Here is a 20,098-nt window from a genome sequence, read left to right as displayed (position 1 = left end):
TCCTGCGCATCTCAATTTACACATTAGTACTCCCAAATATTCATATAAAATATAATTCAATAATATAACAATGCACATCATTACTTGCATACAATTTCCATCTGCACAGATTGAATACATCTTTTGTCAAGCAAATTCACATAAGCAATTTTCATCCCAATTCACATAAACTAAACATACATCATAGTTCTATATTCAAAGTAAAGTCCTGCAAATTCATTAACGACATCTATCATTGCAATATCATTCTATCTAATAATCATGTAGTGTTCTATCACATAAAGCATGTAAGTAAAACATCAATTCATAGCAATGTTATCCAATATCCTGAAATCATATAATTTCTAAGTCTCAAAATGCATCAAAACAAAGTATCCATAGTAGTCTAAAATATAAAATCCACTGAATGTCAAACTGAGTCGAGGTGAGGCCTCACATCCTCCCCCTCTAGGCATGAACTTCCTCCTGGAGTTCATCAAAGAGGTGAGGGTACTCTGATCTCATACGTGCTGCGTCCTCCCATGAAGCCGTAACCTCATCATAACAATCCCACTGGACCCTAACCTGGTCCAGCTCTCGACCTCGAAGGGCCAATGTCCGGCGTGCCAAAATGCGAATGGGCTCCAAAGCTAGCTGCCCGTCCGACTCCACCTGCAAGGCATCCCAATCTAAAAGGTGAGACTCATCATAGATATATTTTCTCAAAACTGAAACATGAAACACATCGTGGATGCGTGACAGGCTAGGTGGCAAAGCTAAACGGTAGGCAACTGGGCCTATCCTCTCCAGAATCTCAAAAGGTCCTACAAAGCGAGGTGCGAGCTTAGAACCCTTTCCGTAGCGGATCGGACTCTTATGCGGTCGCACTCTCAAGAAAACTCTGTCTCCAACCAAGTAACTACGGTCAATCCTCTTTGCATCGGCATACTTCTTCTGTCTATCCTGAGCCTCTCTGAGACACTGCCTAATCAAATCCACCTGCTGTTCCATATCTCGAACTAACTCCGGACCAATAGCAACTCTATCCTCTATGCGATCCCAACTCAAGGGTGTCCTGCAAGGCCTGCCGTATAATGCCTGGTAGGGTGGCATTCCCAAAGAAGTGTGATGCCCATTGTTATAGGCAAACTCCACTAAGGGAAGATACTCCTCCCACCGGGTCTGATGATCCATGACGTACATACGAAGCATATCCTCTAACACCTGATTGACTCTCTCTGTCTGACCATCTGTCTCCGGGTGATAAGCTGTACTGAAATTGAGCTTTGTGCCCATAGCTGCCTGTAATGACTTCCAAAAGGTAGAAGTGAAAAGAGAATCCCTGTCAGAAATAATCTTGCGGGGTACGCCATGTAGTCTAACAATATCTCGCAAGAACACCTGTGCTACAGCAGGTGCTGAGAATGTAGTACGAACTGGTGAAAAGTGAGCTACTTTGGTCAACTTGTCAACTGTCACCAAGATAGCATCATGGCGACGAGAAGACATAGGGAGACCAATGATGAAATCCATGGATATAGTATCCCACTTCCACTCTGGTATAGCATGAGACTGAAGCAACCCACCTGGATGGCGGTGCTCCGCCTTTACCCTCTGACACTCGAGACACCGAGCTACTATCTCAGCAATGAGCTGCCGCATTCCCGGCCAATGATACAACTGCCTCAAGTCTGCATGCAACTTCTTAACCCCGGGATGTGCAGCATAAGGAGCTCTATGAGCTTCCGAGACAATAAACTCTCGCAACCCTCCGGAGGAAGGTACATAAATGCGCCCTCTATGGCGTAATAGTCCATCGGACTCCAAAGAATAATCCACATATTTCCCTTCTAGAGTGACCTGAGAACGTAATACCTGACAAACCTCTGCATAACATCCATCCTCAGATAAGTGCCGAAGTATACGGTCCCTCAAGTCTGTGCCCATGGATATGGTGCAAATCTCATGACGTCTCCTACTCAAGGCATCTGCAACTACATTTTCCTTTCCCTTGATGTAGTGAACGTCAAAGTCATATTCGCACAAAAACTCCATCCATCTCCTCTGACGTGCATTAAGGTTCGGCTGAGTGAAGATATACTGAAGACTCTGGTGATCTGAATGCAACTCAAAGTGATGTCCTAAAAGGAAGTGTCTCCACCTCACAAGTGCATGCACTACTGCCGCGAGCTCAAGGTCGTGAGTGGGATAATTAAGTTCATGAGTCTTAAGTTTCCTAGACTCGAAAGCTATGGCCCTACCACCTTGCATAAGAACTGCCCCTAAACCCTCTAAGGAAGCATCGGTACAAACCATGAAATCAGCTGAAGGATCTGGTACAACAAGGATAGGAGCGCTAGTAAGTGCCTTCTTGAGTTCCTGAAAGGCCTTCTCGCACTTCTCTGTCCACTCAAATTTCTTCCCTTTACGCTGAAGAGAGGTAATAGGGTGTGCGACTCTGGAGAAACCTTCGACAAAACGTCGGTAATATCCTGCTAAACCCATGAAACTCCTGACCTCTGTCACACTGGTAGGCGCTGGCCAATCCATAATAGCCCTAATCTTTGATGGGTCCACTGAGATCCCATCACCGGAAATAACATGTCCAAGGTACTTGACCTCAGATCGAAAGAAAGCACACTTCGATAGGCTGCCAAACAACTGGTTATCTCGCAAACACAACAATACCTGTTTCAGGTGCTCCTCATGCTCCTTCTCATTCCGAGAATATATCAATATATCATCGAGGAACACAATAACAAAACGGTCCAGAAAGGTACGGAACACCCCATTCATGAGACTCATAAAAACTGCTGGGGCATTCGTAAGTCCAAAGGGGACTACGGTAAACTCATAGTGACCATATCTAGTGCGAAAAGCGGTCTTGTGGATATCACTTTCCACTATTCTCAACTGGTGGTATCCTGACTTCAGATCTATTTTGGAAAAGACTTTGGCACCCTGAAGCTGGTCAAATAAATCATCAATTCTAGGCAAAGGATATCGGTTCTTGATGGTTACTTTATTTAGCTGCCGATAATCCATACACAATCGGAGAGATCCATCCTTCTTCTTAACGAAGATAACTGGTGCACCCCACGGGGATACGCTAGGACGGATATGACCCTTCTCAAGAAGTTCCTCAAGCTGAATTTTAAGTTCATTAAGCTCATTTGTGGTCATTCTATAAGGTGCTCTGGAAACTGGCTCGGCTCCTGGTACTAGGTCTATATGAAAATCAATCTCTCTGTGGGGAGGCATTCCCGGTAACTCTGAAGGAAATACATCTGAATATCCCTGAAGGATAGGATGGTCATCGAGCGATGTTTCCTTTTCCTCCTCTTCTCCTCTGTCACTGATAGTGATAGCAAAAAGCTGACATCCCTTCCGCATGCTCCGCTTGAGCTGCATTGCGGAGATCATCCGAAGAGACACGGGCCTCTGAATCCCGGTGATAACTATGGGCGAACCATGATCATCCTCACACTCGATCTTTTTCAGGCGGCAATCCATCTTGGCTCTGTGGGCATAAAGCCAATCCATGCCAAGTACGATTCCATAAGATCCAAGTGGAGTCACTCTAAGGTCTACTACAGTGGTGGTCTTGCCAATCTGCAACTGACATGCCCTAACTTCTGATTCCACTGACACTCTAGCCCCTGAAGCTAATTCCACTTCCCAACTGACACCCTGCCTAGTTGCCACTAGCCCGCAACGCTCCACAACCAATGGAGATATAAAGGAGTCAGTAGCTCCTGAATCAAACAAAATAGATACATTGTTACCTCTGATTATACCTGAAGATTCGATAACCGTGGCTTGATGATCGGCCTGGCGGTTGTCAACCGCTGCAAATACTCTATGGGACCTGCCCATATCACCAACTGTCGGCTCTGAAGCGGCCATCCGCTGACTCCCTACTACCTGTCCCTGAGGGCAATCCCTCGCCAAGTGCCCCATGGCTCCACAAGTAAAGCAAGCACCCCGTGCCTGGAACTGGGCACCCTGAGGCCTAGAAAATCCCTGACCTCCTGTCCTATTGGATCCGCTGTACCCACCCCTGGAGGACTGCTGAGTCCCCGCCGGCTGTGTGTACTGCCCCTGTGCTCTCTGATCACGTTTCTGTCCCTGAGTCTGCCATTGCTTGGGCTTGGAGCCCTGCGGATACTGTGGAGGCTTCTGCCTCTGGTTCTGTGGTGTCTGTTGTGGAGGAGGGGGTTTGGAGAACCCCTGAGAATTTCGGTTGTTCCCCTTCCAATGTGGTTTCTGGAATCCATAAGTCTGAGGTGCGGGATTTCGGTTCTGATACCGATCCCTATTGTCCTGTGGTCTAACCTGAATTTCCTCGGCAATCAGTGCCTTCTCTACAGCAACCCGAAGGCTCTCTGGAGCGGACATCCTAACAGGCCCGGCTATACCGGCATTCAATCCCCTGATGAAGCGGTTTACAAGAAGTTTCTCATCCTTTAGATAATCTACATATGGCAACAACTCAAAGAATTTACTCTCATACTGGGTTACTGACAAGCCTTTTTGTTGGAGATCATGAAATTCGTCTATACGACGCTGCCTGAAGTGCTCTGATAGGTACCTCTCACGGAACCTCTCGGTGAATATCTCCCAAGTGAGTGTATCAGGTACTAATCCGCATTTGTACTCTTCCTGTCTCCACCAGGTGGAGGCTGTCCCTCTCAGAAGATGAACTGCAACACGTGCTTTCAGGTTGCTCTCATAAGAACGCAACGCAAAGCACCTCTCAAGACTCAGAAGCCATGCCTCGGCCTCTACTCCATCTGTAGAACCTCCGAAGGATGGTGGTTGGAGGCGCATGACCTCTCTGATGAGATCTCCTGGATCTCGACGACCTCTCTCAAAATAAACTGGTTCCACTGCAGGAGGTGGTCCTGGCATATGCACTGACTCTGACTCATTACCACCCTGGCTCTCTACAGGAATCGGAGCTGGGCTCCTGCTCCGTTCTCTATCAACAGATCTATGACTCCTAGAGTCATGACTCCTAACCGGAGGGTTCTCTGCAGGAATCCTTTCCTGAACTATGCCAATAAGATTCTGAATGGCTGCTAGAAGGTCACGGTTAGGTTCATTTGGCTGTTCGGGAGGTGCTCCTGGGTTCTCCTCTGGAACCGATGCCTCCCTCTCTTCCTCATCGCGAGCTAGGCGCTCACGTCTAGGACCCCGTCCGCGCTTGCGAGCTTGTCGCGTCAACGGAGGCATCCTAAGAGGAAAATAATACAAAACAATTAATTTATTTCTTTTAGAATTAAATTTATTTAAATTCAAATTTCCATTAACAAAACAATTTAAAATATTCTAAGGCGAAACGTAAGTGAGTAAGGCTCCTAGTGTGGAAACCCTGCTCTGATACCAAAATGTCATGCCCAAAATTTAGGGCAAAAACGGAACAAATTTTTTTTTAAAAGATACTGATTTAATTAACAAGCACACTCTTGTGACAAGCGTTAACGGAAATTCCATTAATAAATTCGAGCTCATTCTGAAACGAACGAAGCATCGACAATCGGTTATATTCTAATCGCGGAATAACCTACTGGTTTAAATTTTATCTCCAAAAGATATTTAATTAATAGTTTTATTAAATTATTCACACTAAAAGTATTAGGAGAGATATTTTAATTTATCCTCCAATATGACTTTATAGTCTTTTTAATTCTTTTAAATTTCTCTTTATAATTTAACCAAAGTTAAAATCAGGATTAAATAAATATATACATATATACCTAATTGATTATGCATATATTTATATATTTAAAATTTTATTACTTATACAAAAAAAGCTCAAATTCATACATTTATGTACATATATATATATAATTTCCATATGTATTTATGGAAACATATATATATGTATATTTAACTAAACTGGTAAATAATTTAATTATTATTCTAATTAACATTAACCTGCCCTAACCTCTACTCGGTTAGGGTTTTAAACCCTTTATATTATTATATATATATTTTTTTAAAACTGTTAAACTTCATGGCCGGGCCGAAGCCCTTGGCGACCATGAATTCCATTAATATTTTAATGCAGGTCACGGGGGAGAAAAAAAAGATCCGGCCGCGTGCGCGCCACTGTGTGAGCGCACAGTGGGTGCCGCGGCTCCACTGTGTGCCCACACAGTGGGCGCCGCTGGCGGCACCACTGTGTGGCCACACAGTGGCGGCCGCGGCCGTCCACTGTGTGCCCACACAGTGGAAGCCGCAAGCGGCTCCACTGTGCGTGCACACAGTGGGCGCCGCGCGGACGTCCACTGTGCGTACGCACAGAGGAGCCCGCGGGGACCCCTAAACTTCGTTTTAGATTTTTTTTTTAAAAATTAAATTTTTTTTTAAAATAAAATACATACTATATATATATATATATATATATATATATATATATATATATATATATATATATATATATATATATATATTTATAAATAACTTAAATAAGCATAGTAAAAATAAAAAGATGAAATTTATTTCAATATAAATTTATATAAGGTTTTTTTTTTTTTTTCGAAGAGAATTTTACATACAAAATTCTAAACTAATATAATAAAGAAGAAAGATAACATTAAGTTTAATAAAAAAATAGAATTATATATATATATATATATATATATATATATATATATATATATATATATATATATATATATATATTCATTTATAAAGCTAGCTTTTAAATCAATGTTAACAAAAATACAATTCAAGGTATTTTATAAAGCTACATTATACTTTTTCTGGAAATAAAGAAATCCATTTATATATTCTTTTTTTTAAAATAGAATATTCACTTAAAACAACTTTTTTTTTATAAAAAAAATACATAGAAATCTTTCAACAACAATAATCTTTTATTTGCCACAAGTGAAATATAATTAAAGTCAAAATGAAAAAACAAATCTTTTATTTCTTTCCATAATACAAGAAGCTTTTTGCATGCAACACAATTTAAACCCCTTTTTTTTTATAAACCAGAAGTAGAAATAACAAGCTTTTCTTCTTTTTATACATCTCTAAAATATTCTACCAAATTTACAGAATGATTTCTCTGAACAGTCACAACATTAAGATTTCAAGTCTACTATTACAAATTTCAACTTGCTTCTCCTTTCTTTTGAATTGAGGCATTTATTTACAACAACTTTAAACATACATCTGCAACTGAATTCAAATATCTTCAAATACAATCTTCTGAATATCTTTCATGAATCCTATCCTCTTTCTTCTGAATTTCCTGCATAATAGAAAACACAAAATTGACCACGGAGTGCTCACCTCCCAGCCTAGGCTAACTGGTAGCCACCCCCGAGCTCGGAGAACCAATTCCTAGACGGGTAACAAACAGGCAAACACAAAGAAACCCAAAACATACAAATATTCCAGACACATTCCCAACCTGGCTTTCACAGCACCACACTCTGGTGGTGAACATTTTCAAAGGGTGGTAGTGGACCAAATACCCTGAGGAGAATCTGCAAGTATGTAATAACAAGAAGCCACCTCATGGCACAAATAACATATCAAAATCTCAACCCCATAAATTCCTTATGCCCCCCAAAGGCATTCTAGCCTTATAACCCTCCTTATGACCCCCATTGCACAAACAGGCCATGCAGCAAGGGTCACACAAAGATCCCTTGTGATCGCTCTCTAAAGAGAGTCTCTCACTCAAGGGCTGTCACTGCTACCACCCTCAAGATCCTCTTCTCTCCCAAGAGAAAGAGAGATCTTGAGAAAACTCCCAAAACACATTCATTCAAAACCAAAAGATTTTCAAACATTCGTTTTCAAGAATACAGATTTTCTTATTCAACAACTTTCAGAAATAAACAAAAACAAGTCATTAAAAGTAAAAATGAAACCAACCTTAATCTGCCCAAAGGTTATAAAGATATCTGAAGAAGAGCTGCCCAATCCACAATCCTTTATTTTCCTTAGATCAATTTCTTTATCCCATTATTTTTCTTCCAAATTTTTTCTTCTGTCTCCAAAAATGGAGAGTGGGTGATTAACCAGCTATTCCCAAAAATCCTCCTTAAGAAGCTCACTCACTGAGTTCTCACAGGATTCTAAGAAAAATCAACAAAAAGAAGGAAGAAAGCAAAAATGCAAAAAAAAAGACTTTCCTTCCAAGAGGGAAAATCTGGATTTGATTTTCCTTCAATTTTCAATTTTCGCTCAACTCAAAAAAGCCAATTTTTAAAGCGTTAAAAAGATCATAATAAAGTAGAAACTTGCCTAAAATTACCCCTAACCCCTAGGTATACCTTATGGGCTTCAGGAAACCCTAATAAACTACCCCTAGGTGTTCATTTAACCCATCTTAAACCCCTCTGAAGTTTATTTTCGGGTCAAACATAAGTTGACCACACCAAATATTATATTCTCAAAATATCTTTTGACAACACATTATTTTATTTAAAATTAATAATAATTAACACTTTCCCATCAAGAGACAAGATAAAATATTAAAATTTAAATCCTCACATGTGTCAAGTGACACTAATAAAATACTTTTACAAAAATAAACATGAAATTGTCTCTTGAGGTTTTTACACAATAAATTTAAATAACACATAACACACATGCAGCATATACTGATACGAATAAAATACAACACAAACGGGGTGTTGTCTCTCCAAATAGACAAACCCTGGCTTTACGAACATACATAAGTCTAGGTTTGATTCTCCGTAATTTTCCATGGTCACATGGTAAATTTCCTGCGCATCTCAATTTACACATTAGTACTCCCAAATATTCATATAAAATATAATTCAATAATATAACAATGCACATCATTACTTGCATACAATTTCCATCTGCACAGATTGAATACATCTTTTGTCAAGCAAATTCACATAAGCAATTTTCATCCCAATTCACATAAACTAAACATACATCATAGTTCTATATTCAAAGTAAAGTCCTGCAAATTCATTAACGACATCTATCATTGCAATATCATTCTATCTAATAATCATGTAGTGTTCTATCACATAAAGCATGTAAGTAAAACATCAATTCATAGCAATGTTATCCAATATCCTGAAATCATATAATTTCTAAGTCTCAAAATGCATCAAAACAAAGTATCCATAGTAGTCTAAAATATAAAATCCACTGAATGTCAAACTGAGTCGAGGTGAGGCCTCACAGTATCCTACAAGTTCAATTGTTGTTGCAAGAACTTGGATGCAAACAAACATAATTAGAAATAGTGGCATACCTGCATTTGAAGACTACGAGAGACACAAAACTATTCTCATGTATTCGCACCTTGTTATAGCTACAAATGTTAAGTTGTTGAAGTACCATGCAAGACCTAAGACAAAAAAACTATGGATAGCTAGTAGTGTTGATCATGAAGCAATACTGGCTCATACCAAATGGGGAAAGTATACAAACTTATCTCTTCATTTATTATCATGGATTTAATTTCAAAGAATGATCGTAAAACTTTTTTGTTCACGTTGTTTATGTTTCTTAACAATTCTTAAAAAATGTAAGTCTTTTTGATGGATAATAAATATTATTGCATCACCATTTTGCTTCAACATTGCGGTTACATTCGATGTAATTCATAAGGAGGTATTTTCATGGTTTAAAATATTATCTCTTCATTTATTATCATGCATTTCATTTCAAAGAATGATCATAAAACTTTTTTGTTCACATTGTTTATGTTTCTTAACAATTCTTAAAAAATGTAGGACTTTTTGATGCACAATACTATTGCATCACCATTTTGCTTCAACATTGTGGGTACATTCGATGCAATTCATAAGGAGGTATTTTCATGGTTTATAATCCAATCTCTTCATTTATTTTCACATATTTCATTTCAAAGAATGATCATAAAATTTTGTTGTTCACTTTGTTTATGTTTCTTAACAATTCTTAAAAAGTGTAGGACTTTTTGATGGACAATACTATTGCATCATTATTTTGCTTCAACTTTGTGGGTACATTCAATGTAATTCACAAGGAGGTATCTTCATGGTATATAATCCCACCTCTTTATTTATTATAATCCTACATGCATTGTTTATGTTTGTTAATAATTCTTAAGAAATGTAGGTCTTTTTGATTGACAATACTATTGCGTCAACATTTTGTTCAATATTGTGAGTACAAGCTTGGAGTAGGACATGAGGTTATGATGGTTGTACCCTGTTTTCATTTCAAAGAATGATCATAATACTATGTTGTTCATGTTGCTTATGTTGGTCTTCATTTATATGCAGGCATTGGTCTATACATGCTTGGAGTAGGACGCGAGGATATCATAGGCACATGGAGTATGATGTTGTATTTGTATATGAGTACATTGATGCAACTTTGTATTGATGATATACGATATATTTGTACATGAGTACATTGATGTAATTGCATTGACGATTTACAATATAGTTGTACATGAGTACATTATTGTAGTTGTATTGACGATATACAATTTCTTTGTACATGAGTACGTCGATGTAGTTGTATTGATGATATACAATGTATTTGTACATGAGTACATGGGTAATCAAAAGGACATGTAGTTGTAATAGTGATTATGTTTCAAAATGTAGATGTAAATTATGATGAAAAAGATGCATAGACTAACAAATCTTATGTGTATGACCCACTTATGTATGCTTATGGATGTCACATGTAAGTGTAATGGTAATTATGTGTCTAGAATATATGCAAATAATGATGATTATGATGAAAAAGACGCATAAACTAACAAATGAAAAATAATTATCATGATCATTATGGCTTCCCTAAATTCATTAGGGTTCTCCTAGGTTCATTACAACTTAATATATGCTTGTTAGTGTATATTTATCCTTTGATCCTCATTTGACAAATTTTCGCACTTAGGGCGCTTAAGGGATGGCGTTGCTACGATATGGCACTGAGCGTTTGACTGAGTTGGGGGGCATATTAGGAGCATGCCTAGCGTAAAACCACCTAAGTGAACATGTTGGAACCAATGGTTCATGCCCACGACGAACATAATGATAATTAGGCTCTGTTGCAACTTGTCATTGAATGATTGATGATTTTTTGCGTCAACTAAAAAATTGCTTCCCTATGAAAACTGCCCCGAATCTTTAAAATCAGAGATAGGCTATTGCAGAGAGGCCTCACATAACCTTGTAGGTTCATACATATAATTCAAAAGTGCCACAGATTCGGAGAAAAAACTTGACAAAGTTTGATAAATATTCATGCTTAGGGCGCTCAATAGACAATGCTACTACGGTATGGTACTGAGTGTTCGATCGAGTTGGGAGGCGAAATAGGAGCATTTCATTGAATGCCTTTGACGATTTTTGCTTCAACTAAAAAATCGCTACCCTACGAAAATCACTTTGAATCTTGAAAATTAGAGATAGGCTATTGTAGAGGGGCCGCACGTGACCCTGTAGGTTCAGATAGATCATTCAAAAGTGCCACATATTCTGAGAAATAGCCTGTCAAAGTTTGATAATTTTTTGCACTAAGGGCGCTCAAGGGACAATGCTGCTATGCTATGGCACCGAGCTTTCGATTGAGTTGGGAGGAAAAGTAGGAGCATGCTTATGGTAAAACCACCTAACTAGACGTGTTGGAACTAACAGTTTGCACCCATGATGAACATAACAAGAATTAGGCTCTGTTGCAACTTTTCATTGAATGCCTTTGATTATTTTTGTGTCAATTGAAAAATCATTGCCCTATGGATATTGTTTCGAATCTTGAAAATACAAGACATGCTATTGTCGAGGGGCCTTACATGATCTTGTAGGTTCAGATGGATCATTTGAAAGTGGCACAAATTTTGAGAAACAACTTGTCAAAGTTTGACAATTTTTTGCACTTAGGACGCTTAAGAGACGATGCTGCTATTGTATGGCACTAAGCATTCAACCGAGCTGGGAGGCAAAACAATGAGCATGCCCTATGGTAAAACTGCCTAATTGGATGTGTTGGGACTGAATATTTATGCTCACAACGAACAAAACGAGAACTAGGCTTCATTGCAACTTTTCGTTGAATCCCTCAAATGATTTTTGCGTCAACTAAAAAATCGTTGCCCTACGAAAACTGCTTAATCTTGAATATTTGAGAAAGTCTATTCAATTCAATTTTGTTTACTTGTTATTTGTCATTACTAAGAATCCGTGTTATGATTAATAGAAATACCAATATGGTCATTAAATTTGGTGAAGTTGCCCAAGGCAACCAAATTTAACACTGAAGATTTAATTGGAACAAATTATATTGAATCTCAAGATTATACAAATAACATGCTATTATTCATTATTTAACCATTGTTCATTGTTACATTCAAGATTAAAGTTTCAAAGAATGAAGCCATGCATACGAGGAACAAATTATATCGAATCTCAACTTCTATCTATCAAATTGTCGAATAATTACAAGTGTATGTTCATAGACAAAACTGACATAAATGCCAACTCAAACAAAATGTATGTCCATATATGTAAGTGCATGTTCATATATAATATATACATTCCAAATAAACATGTATGTATCCCAAAATGTGTGCAAGTACTGAAACTACAAATTAATTAAGAACACACACACACAAACACAAATCAAACTACAACACAGAATATATGAGGAAAACCCAATGTGAGAAAAAACCTCTGTGAGAATAGCTGTTGGAGTCTACTGCTCCAATCCAGCCTCACTGTAAATAACAATTTACAATGTTTAGGGCACCAACCCAAGGAGCACCAACCCCTGATTTTATCAGCACCTACTCAAAGGAGTACCTACCTCTGCTCTGAGCACCCACTCAAAGATTTATAGTGATTGTTCAAGTTTACAATGCATTGACAAAGCCTTGTTACAAATGGGTTTTGTAACACTTACAAATTTCTCATATCTTGACACTGACTTTCTCTGCCTGCTGAAGTTTTTCTTTTGTTTCTTCTCCTTCCTCTTTTTGGTTATCTTCTTCTCTCTACTACAATATTACTCTCTAGAATGCTTTGTTCTTGCTTTGTGCTAACTCTCTCTACTTCTATATTTTGCTCTATTTTCTCTAGGCAACAACGCTCTATCTCACTCTCAACAACAACTTTCAGTCGACTTGTTGAGATATCTATAATTTCACTCCAATCTCTATCTCGACAACCACACCAACCAATGACAAATCTCATTTACAGTCTTGCACCATCAGCTCTGCATCGAGGAATGTTTTTCCCTTTAATATTGCAATTAATTCATTTTCCTTTTTGGGATATGGTCTGCAGCAGATTGGATTTCTTTCTTGGATCGACCATCTACATTAAATGACTCTTCTTTGTTTTTCTAAAAGTTCTTTGTATTGAGTTTCTATTTTTAGCAACCCCAATCTGCCTAACAGATTTTGATTTTCCCTTTGTCGATTTCCTCGAGCCCATCAACCATTTGCAACTCAGTTGCCATTAATGCATTCTCCATCCTTTGTCGACCTACCCAGACAAGATCGACAACTACCATACTGAAATCCACCGTCACCGACTTCTGCATATATCTGATTCATTCTTTGTCCACCAAGAAACCACAAGTCTTCATATTCTTCATCCAGATTATTCAGTCAAGGTCGATTGGCCTCCATGTAAACCCCTTGTGCCAATCAACATGCATAGGTGTCATCAAAAGTCTTCATAATCGACTTGCAAGTCACTTGGTCAACCATAGTCAACCGCCACGTGGACCATAAAAAACACAGATAATTTGAACTTCATACTGTGACTAACCTTCGTGTTATGCGCATCGCATGTATGCCTTCCTGTTCTACCCATGTGGGATAAGCTTTTGTTTGATCTCAAGAAGCCTCCCCTTTTCTGTGTTAGCCCACGTCACATATTGTAGCTTCTTAACCTACGCGGGATAAGTCTTTGTCTTTTGCCTTATTACTTTCTTATCCTGCGACCTTCTCCTTATCCCCATGAGAACACACGTGATAAGCTTTGTCTTACCTTGACAAGCATCTTCTTCTATGTTAGACCGCACAAAATTTTGTGTGCCTCTTAATCCATGCGGGATAAGTTCTCTCACTCTCTTCTCTTCACTTTTCCTTATTCCATGGGCATCTTCATATCCCAGTTTGGTCATGCGGGATAAGTAGACAAGCATTTCTTTTTATTTTCTTATCCCGCAGGCCCATCGACATCATCCTTGTCTCATGCGAGATAAGTGACTTCAAGTAATCTTCCATTCGGTTTCTTATCCCGCGTGACTTTTCACTATCGGCTAATATGATGCGAGATAGCAGGAAGCCCAATTCCCGCCTTTTATCTCTTAACCCTACATTGTCACCTTTCACACGTCCATCATGTCGCAGGATAGCGGGGGAACACATTTCCCTTTGAATTTTCTTGTCCCGCATTGCCAACCAAGGCTCAACAAACATGTCGTGGGATAGCGGGGGGTCTTCAATTTTTTATGATATTTTTATCCCACATGACCTCTTTCCTTATTCAAACACACCGCGGGACCTAGCGACACACGTGAACCAAACAATTTCGGCCACACGGAAATCATGACTCTCAACCCCAACTTGGGACATAGTTATTGTTGCCTAATTGTGGAGACGATGAATCTAGTCGGAACCCCTACTGCATAACACAACGTGTTATGCGCAATAGCACAACATAACCTGCATGTTATGCGCGACTGCTACCTACATCACTACAACCTCCCTTGACATCCTTTTGACATCAATGACAATAATTCCAACACTACTAGATGCAAAAATATATACCAGATAGCTGTCAAGACCAAATGAAATGGCTGAGAGGGTGGCGTCATGGACCTGTGATAACTCCTCAAACATCAACTGTTAAATAGACCATGTATATAAACATTAGTACTTAAGCCTATCTTATAAATATTCATTTAAATTAAAATGCATCGTGAGATTACAAGTTAAGTCTTACATTGTCAGTATACGACCAAGGTACCTCCTCATCTCTAGCATGCAAGGGCTCCCTAGGGTGTTCTCTATTCCTTGTCAACTCATTTGGTGCACCGATCATATCATGCACCTCGTAATCAGATATGTTAATGAGATGATCAATAGGCTGTCCAAAAGGACCTAAACAAACATGATGAAACATAGTGCAAGTATGCGACACACAAATATGTGGACGCGAGGAGGATGTGTCAGCACCACTCGATCCACCACTAGCATCACCCTAATGTGGTTGAGCTAGTGTAGCGACCTAAGAAACCAAAAGGCTACTCAAAGAGATAGCCGATATAGTCCATGATGCTACCTCAACAATAATATCTGGAGGTTATACTGGAGGTGGGTGAGCAATGCGGGGAGGGGGAACATATGGGCCTTGTACTACTCAACTGCCCCAAGTCTATCCTATGGAATGCCTCCCCCCATACCTTGAAAATGCTTGATGTCAAAGTCGTTGACATGCTTTCCTAAAACAAATTTGATATATAATTTCTTGATTAAGTAAAATGGAACATTGAGATTGTTGTTGGGTGGTATATCAAAAACCACCCACCAATGATCCCAAAAGTTATTTCACATAGCATCATTTTGACATCATTTTATGGAAAGTTTTAGTTTTATCACATTTACGAGTTGTCTGATGCAGGGATTTAACAAATAGGGCAACAATTTCGACTGTAGATATCTCGAGATTCTTCACCTTGTCATAGGACAAGCCATTCACATATTTTTCCATCATGGCCTCTCGCAACAAAAGAATCTCATTTTCTAAGTGATGACAGTGTCTATATTGGAGATTATTGCCTTTAGTGTAGCTAACATGGGAGACAGACAAGGGGTTGTGCTATAGACATCAACAATAGCCCTGAATTGGTTCAAAATTTTCCTAATTAACTCATCAATTGAGTGGGGGTTTGATAATGGAGGGTTTAGTGGTTGTGGATTCTCATTGTTATTGCTACCAAATTTCGCTACAGCTAAATTTGGTGGTCTGTTACATGCCTTACACATTGCATTTGAAGAAAGGTACACAATTTGTTTTCTAAAGTTTCTTCATTGTGCACATCATGTTTTAAAAGTTGAAGTTTATTTCACATATGCAAGTATTTGAAGCAAATAACACCAAAAGATTGCATAGAAATAGCTTTTGTATTACAAGAAATGTGTAAGGTGTCCCACACAAGCCGTTGGAATAGCTGACTAAGCTATAGACATACATTCTCATACGGTTACACAACTAAATTATATAAACAAATGAAAGAATGAGAATGACAGTAGGGTGGCTCGTCATTTCCTGGAATGACGAGCCTGAGATTGAAGGAGTGGTTGGATCTTCATCTACTTGTCCATCTTTGATTTCTTTCGCTTCCATCCCATCAGTACTTGCAAGAGATTTGAAAAATATGTTAGAGCAATGAGGATAGCCACACTTTCACATTGTTTATCAATCACAATACATAGTTTATCTGCATAAGAATACATAAATATATGTCTACGACTATCAGGATATCGGATTCAGAAGAAAAGGAATCAATGCAGAGATGGTGCCATGAGATAGAAACAAGTATCATGTTTTATCTAGCTTTTTTGTTCACTGTGCAGGTATAATACATGTTTCCATTTCATATCTATCAAGTATGTGGGTTAAAATGGTCTCCCACAAGGGTTGAGCTCAACATACTAGTCATCACTCACGAGGTGACAATAATTATCTTGTTAAACAAAGAATACAACAGTATCCAGAGTCCCGTATATTGTCACTCAATGATAGTATAAACTGCCATCCAATGACAACACATGCAACAATGAATAAAACTGCACTCAATAGTCAACATATGACTAGAGACATCACATAAGTGACTGTGAAAGAAAGAGTGATCAAAATGAGAAAAAATATAACATGTACAACTTCATAAGACAAATAATAGAGATATCAGAGTCATAATAAAGTTGATTGCAGTCTCATAAAGCATCCAAGTACCAATTCAAAGCCTATGAGAGTCACATAAGGCACAAATGGTTTTATTGCAAAACATAGCTTCATCATGCTCTAGTTCATACTCCATATTGACATAGATATGAGAAGGCATAAACTCAGATCAATTTGTTCAAAGCATGTAAATGACAGTTGCAACCCTTAATGACAGATTAGAAATAGTGAAACATTTATCTCAGAGTGTATACACAGTCATGCCAAGAGTTAACAAGGACAATCATCATTGATAGATAAGGAACATATTAATGATACATTTATATATTCACTGCCAAGAAGACAAAACTATTCATTAAAGGATAGTGATACAATGATACACACAAAGATACAATTGTTCAATGGTAGAGTAAGTCATAAACTATAAGGTTATCAGATATGATCATCAGATTCCTCAAACAATGATAGATAATGCAAATATGAATATATCAAGACATAAAGATTATCAAGAGCTACAGTGATAGAGTTGAAATGCAGTTATAGAAGATCACTGTTATTCAAAAGATAAGTCTTATGATATTCATATACATCCACAAATTGAGTATAAGTACAACCATACAGTATCAAAGACAGAGTCATTCCATGGCACAAGAACTGATCAATCATGTGGTATTAAAGAGAGAAAGTGCTTCATGTTAGAGAATAATTTCAAGCCATCTTTCATGAAGATCAATATATCAACAACATAAATGCAACCACATAGAAGACTATAGAAGCATGGTAGGTTACCACCATGGTCCAACTAAAGCATCTTGGAATTACCAAAATCTCAGTCATACAGTGAAAACCTTCAGGATACAATCCATAAAGCCAAAAAACAGTCATACACAATAGTAACAGTGGTTTAGAGGGTAATTAAGAGATATAAAGTCCTATCCATCATCATTTCATGGAGCATGCAGTCAAGGCAGTGAGAAATAGAAAAGGATGACCAGTCAGATCATTGATAGTCCATAACAATGAATGAAGGGCACAGTAAGGATATGAAGTCACTGTTTATAAGCTAAGAAATAACAGTGAGCAACATATTGGTCTCAAACCATAAAGATAGTACCAAGTTTCAAGCATCATTGCAGTCACAATATAGACCAAAGACAAGAGATAAAGATCACATAGCAACAACTATTTGATGGAAGATCATTGTCACAACCAATACAAAAGGGTTTTAGCAGTCAATTATAGGTTTGTGACAGTTATAAGGGATGCCTAATGAGATCAACATACATAGGATCCAACCAATCATAGAAGCTCTTCATATTAATATTACATTCAAGAAAAGACAAAGCATTCTTTACTATCAAAGAGCAGAATGTCAAGGCAAGGAATATCAAACAAAGTTATAAGACCTTGTGACTGTACATGAAAGGAGAAATGAGCATAATAGTAAAGAGCCACAAAAGATAGTGAGTAATAAATAAAAAAATCTTCAATAAAGATACAAATACATTGCACAATAAATTCCATACACAATCTTAAACAGTCAAAGCTTCAAAGATAACACTGCCACCTATAGAAAGTACAATATTATAGCAGACCTACAACAATGATTCAAAATATAGTTAGAGAGCCACAATTTGTCAAGATGCTAGCAGTGAGAGAAGTCATGAAGCATGGTGATAGTATACCAACAGTAGTATAACAATTATTGCAATAAGACAACAAACCTTGTATGTAACAACCTTTTAACAACTGGAAGCCTTTATGAAGAGTAACTATGTGATCATCAAATACAGATCACAGAAAACTCACAGCTACAAACAATGAAATAATACTTAAAGATGAATCACATAAGAAGACATCACTCATCAATAAATACATTCAAAGCTCATTTGATAGTGTTCAAGGATCACATCACAATGTTTTCAGGAGTAGGGGATTGTTAGAATAAAACAAGTTGCCATTCTATATATTGTCACATTACTAAAAGATTTACAAAGCACAATATTTGAATATACTATCTTAGTATGCATCCGTGACAAGAAAAGTTGAAATCATTTGAAGCATTAAGGTATATTTTGTAATAATAGCCACCCAAGAGCAGCATGTATTGTAAACTTAGAATGCAGTTCGAGATGTCTTGATAGGTCAAAGTCACAACAAATCAGATTTCAAAGGTTACTCAGGGTTGTCTCAGATCATCAAATAAACAGTGAATATAATTTCAAAAGACAAAGACATTTATTTTTAGAAGCACAGGTCTAGGACAAAAGTGATAAGGATTATTCCCCAAGAATCATAAGTATATCAATTATATGACAGTGAGAATTCAATGATCATATTTTTAGATTTTTGCACAACCACTTTTTAATGTCATCAAAATGCAGATTTAGCATCTGTATAATTAAAATGCAGTAACCTTTATCATGGTGATAATCATTTATCATAAAAGACTCGCCAAGTAAGATAGTCATCAATTGCTGCTAAAGAGATTCAAAGACATAGAGAACAACCATATTAAAGAATGCACAACACAATTATAAACCCTCGAAGCACAAAGATGCATAGTATTAGGGATTTATGTTCTCTTCATACAACCGTGCACTAAGATCACAAAAGATTACGGCTTAATTTCATAAAGCTAGGGTTTCAAACGACCCTAAATATAAAAGATGCATGGTTTAAAACAAAGATTCAATGTTTCTTTTTATATCAAAGGCATGATAAAATTTAAGAGAAAGAGCTGCATACCGTGTCATTATCATGTAGAAGAGAACCTATATATAAAACCCAAGTCCTTTTGCTCCAGTTCAAACACGTAGAGAGTACATGGAGGTGTTCATAAGCCGCCACATAAAATTCTTCACAGAGTTGCAAAATGAAAATAATGGAAAATATTTAGGGTTCGAGATGTTTTATTATATGCCCTAGTTTCTTATATTGGGATTTCTTTTATTTGCATGTATTATAAGGCCCCGTAATCAATGACTAAAAGTCATTTGAACTTTTGTAATGACCCCTAAAATAAAGTGGAGAAAGCTTTTTAAGGTTTCTTTTATTTCTTTGCTTTAAATTAAACATATTTTAATATATTTTAATTAAAGATTTATAATTTATAAATCTTAATTAAAAAATATTAAAAAAGGATTAAATTATTAAAAAGGCAATAGCAAAAGAAAATTAATATATTAATTTAA

General features: G+C 37.6%; 2 long non-coding RNA genes across 2 annotated transcripts; one reads left to right on the top strand and one right to left on the bottom strand.

Moving 5' to 3' along the window:
- Window positions 1-9,929: 9,929 nt before the first annotated feature.
- Window positions 9,930-10,571, top strand: LOC131067458 (uncharacterized). Its single transcript, XR_009111813.2, has 2 exons — window positions 9,930-10,014; window positions 10,260-10,571. It is a non-coding gene; the product is annotated as an uncharacterized LOC131067458 (long non-coding RNA).
- A 5,533-nt stretch (window positions 10,572-16,104) lies between these two features.
- Window positions 16,105-19,873, bottom strand: LOC131044760 (uncharacterized). Its single transcript, XR_009372048.1, has 2 exons — window positions 19,653-19,873; window positions 16,105-19,381 (listed from the first exon to the last, which is right to left on the bottom strand). It is a non-coding gene; the product is annotated as an uncharacterized LOC131044760 (long non-coding RNA).
- Window positions 19,874-20,098: the final 225 nt, after the last annotated feature.

Source organism: Cryptomeria japonica, chromosome 3 (genome assembly GCF_030272615.1).
Source record: "Cryptomeria japonica chromosome 3, Sugi_1.0, whole genome shotgun sequence".
NCBI classification, from domain to species: domain Eukaryota; kingdom Viridiplantae; phylum Streptophyta; class Pinopsida; order Cupressales; family Cupressaceae; genus Cryptomeria; species Cryptomeria japonica.
The sequence above is the reverse complement of the archived record's forward strand: the minus strand, read 5'-3'. Positions and strand labels throughout refer to the sequence as shown.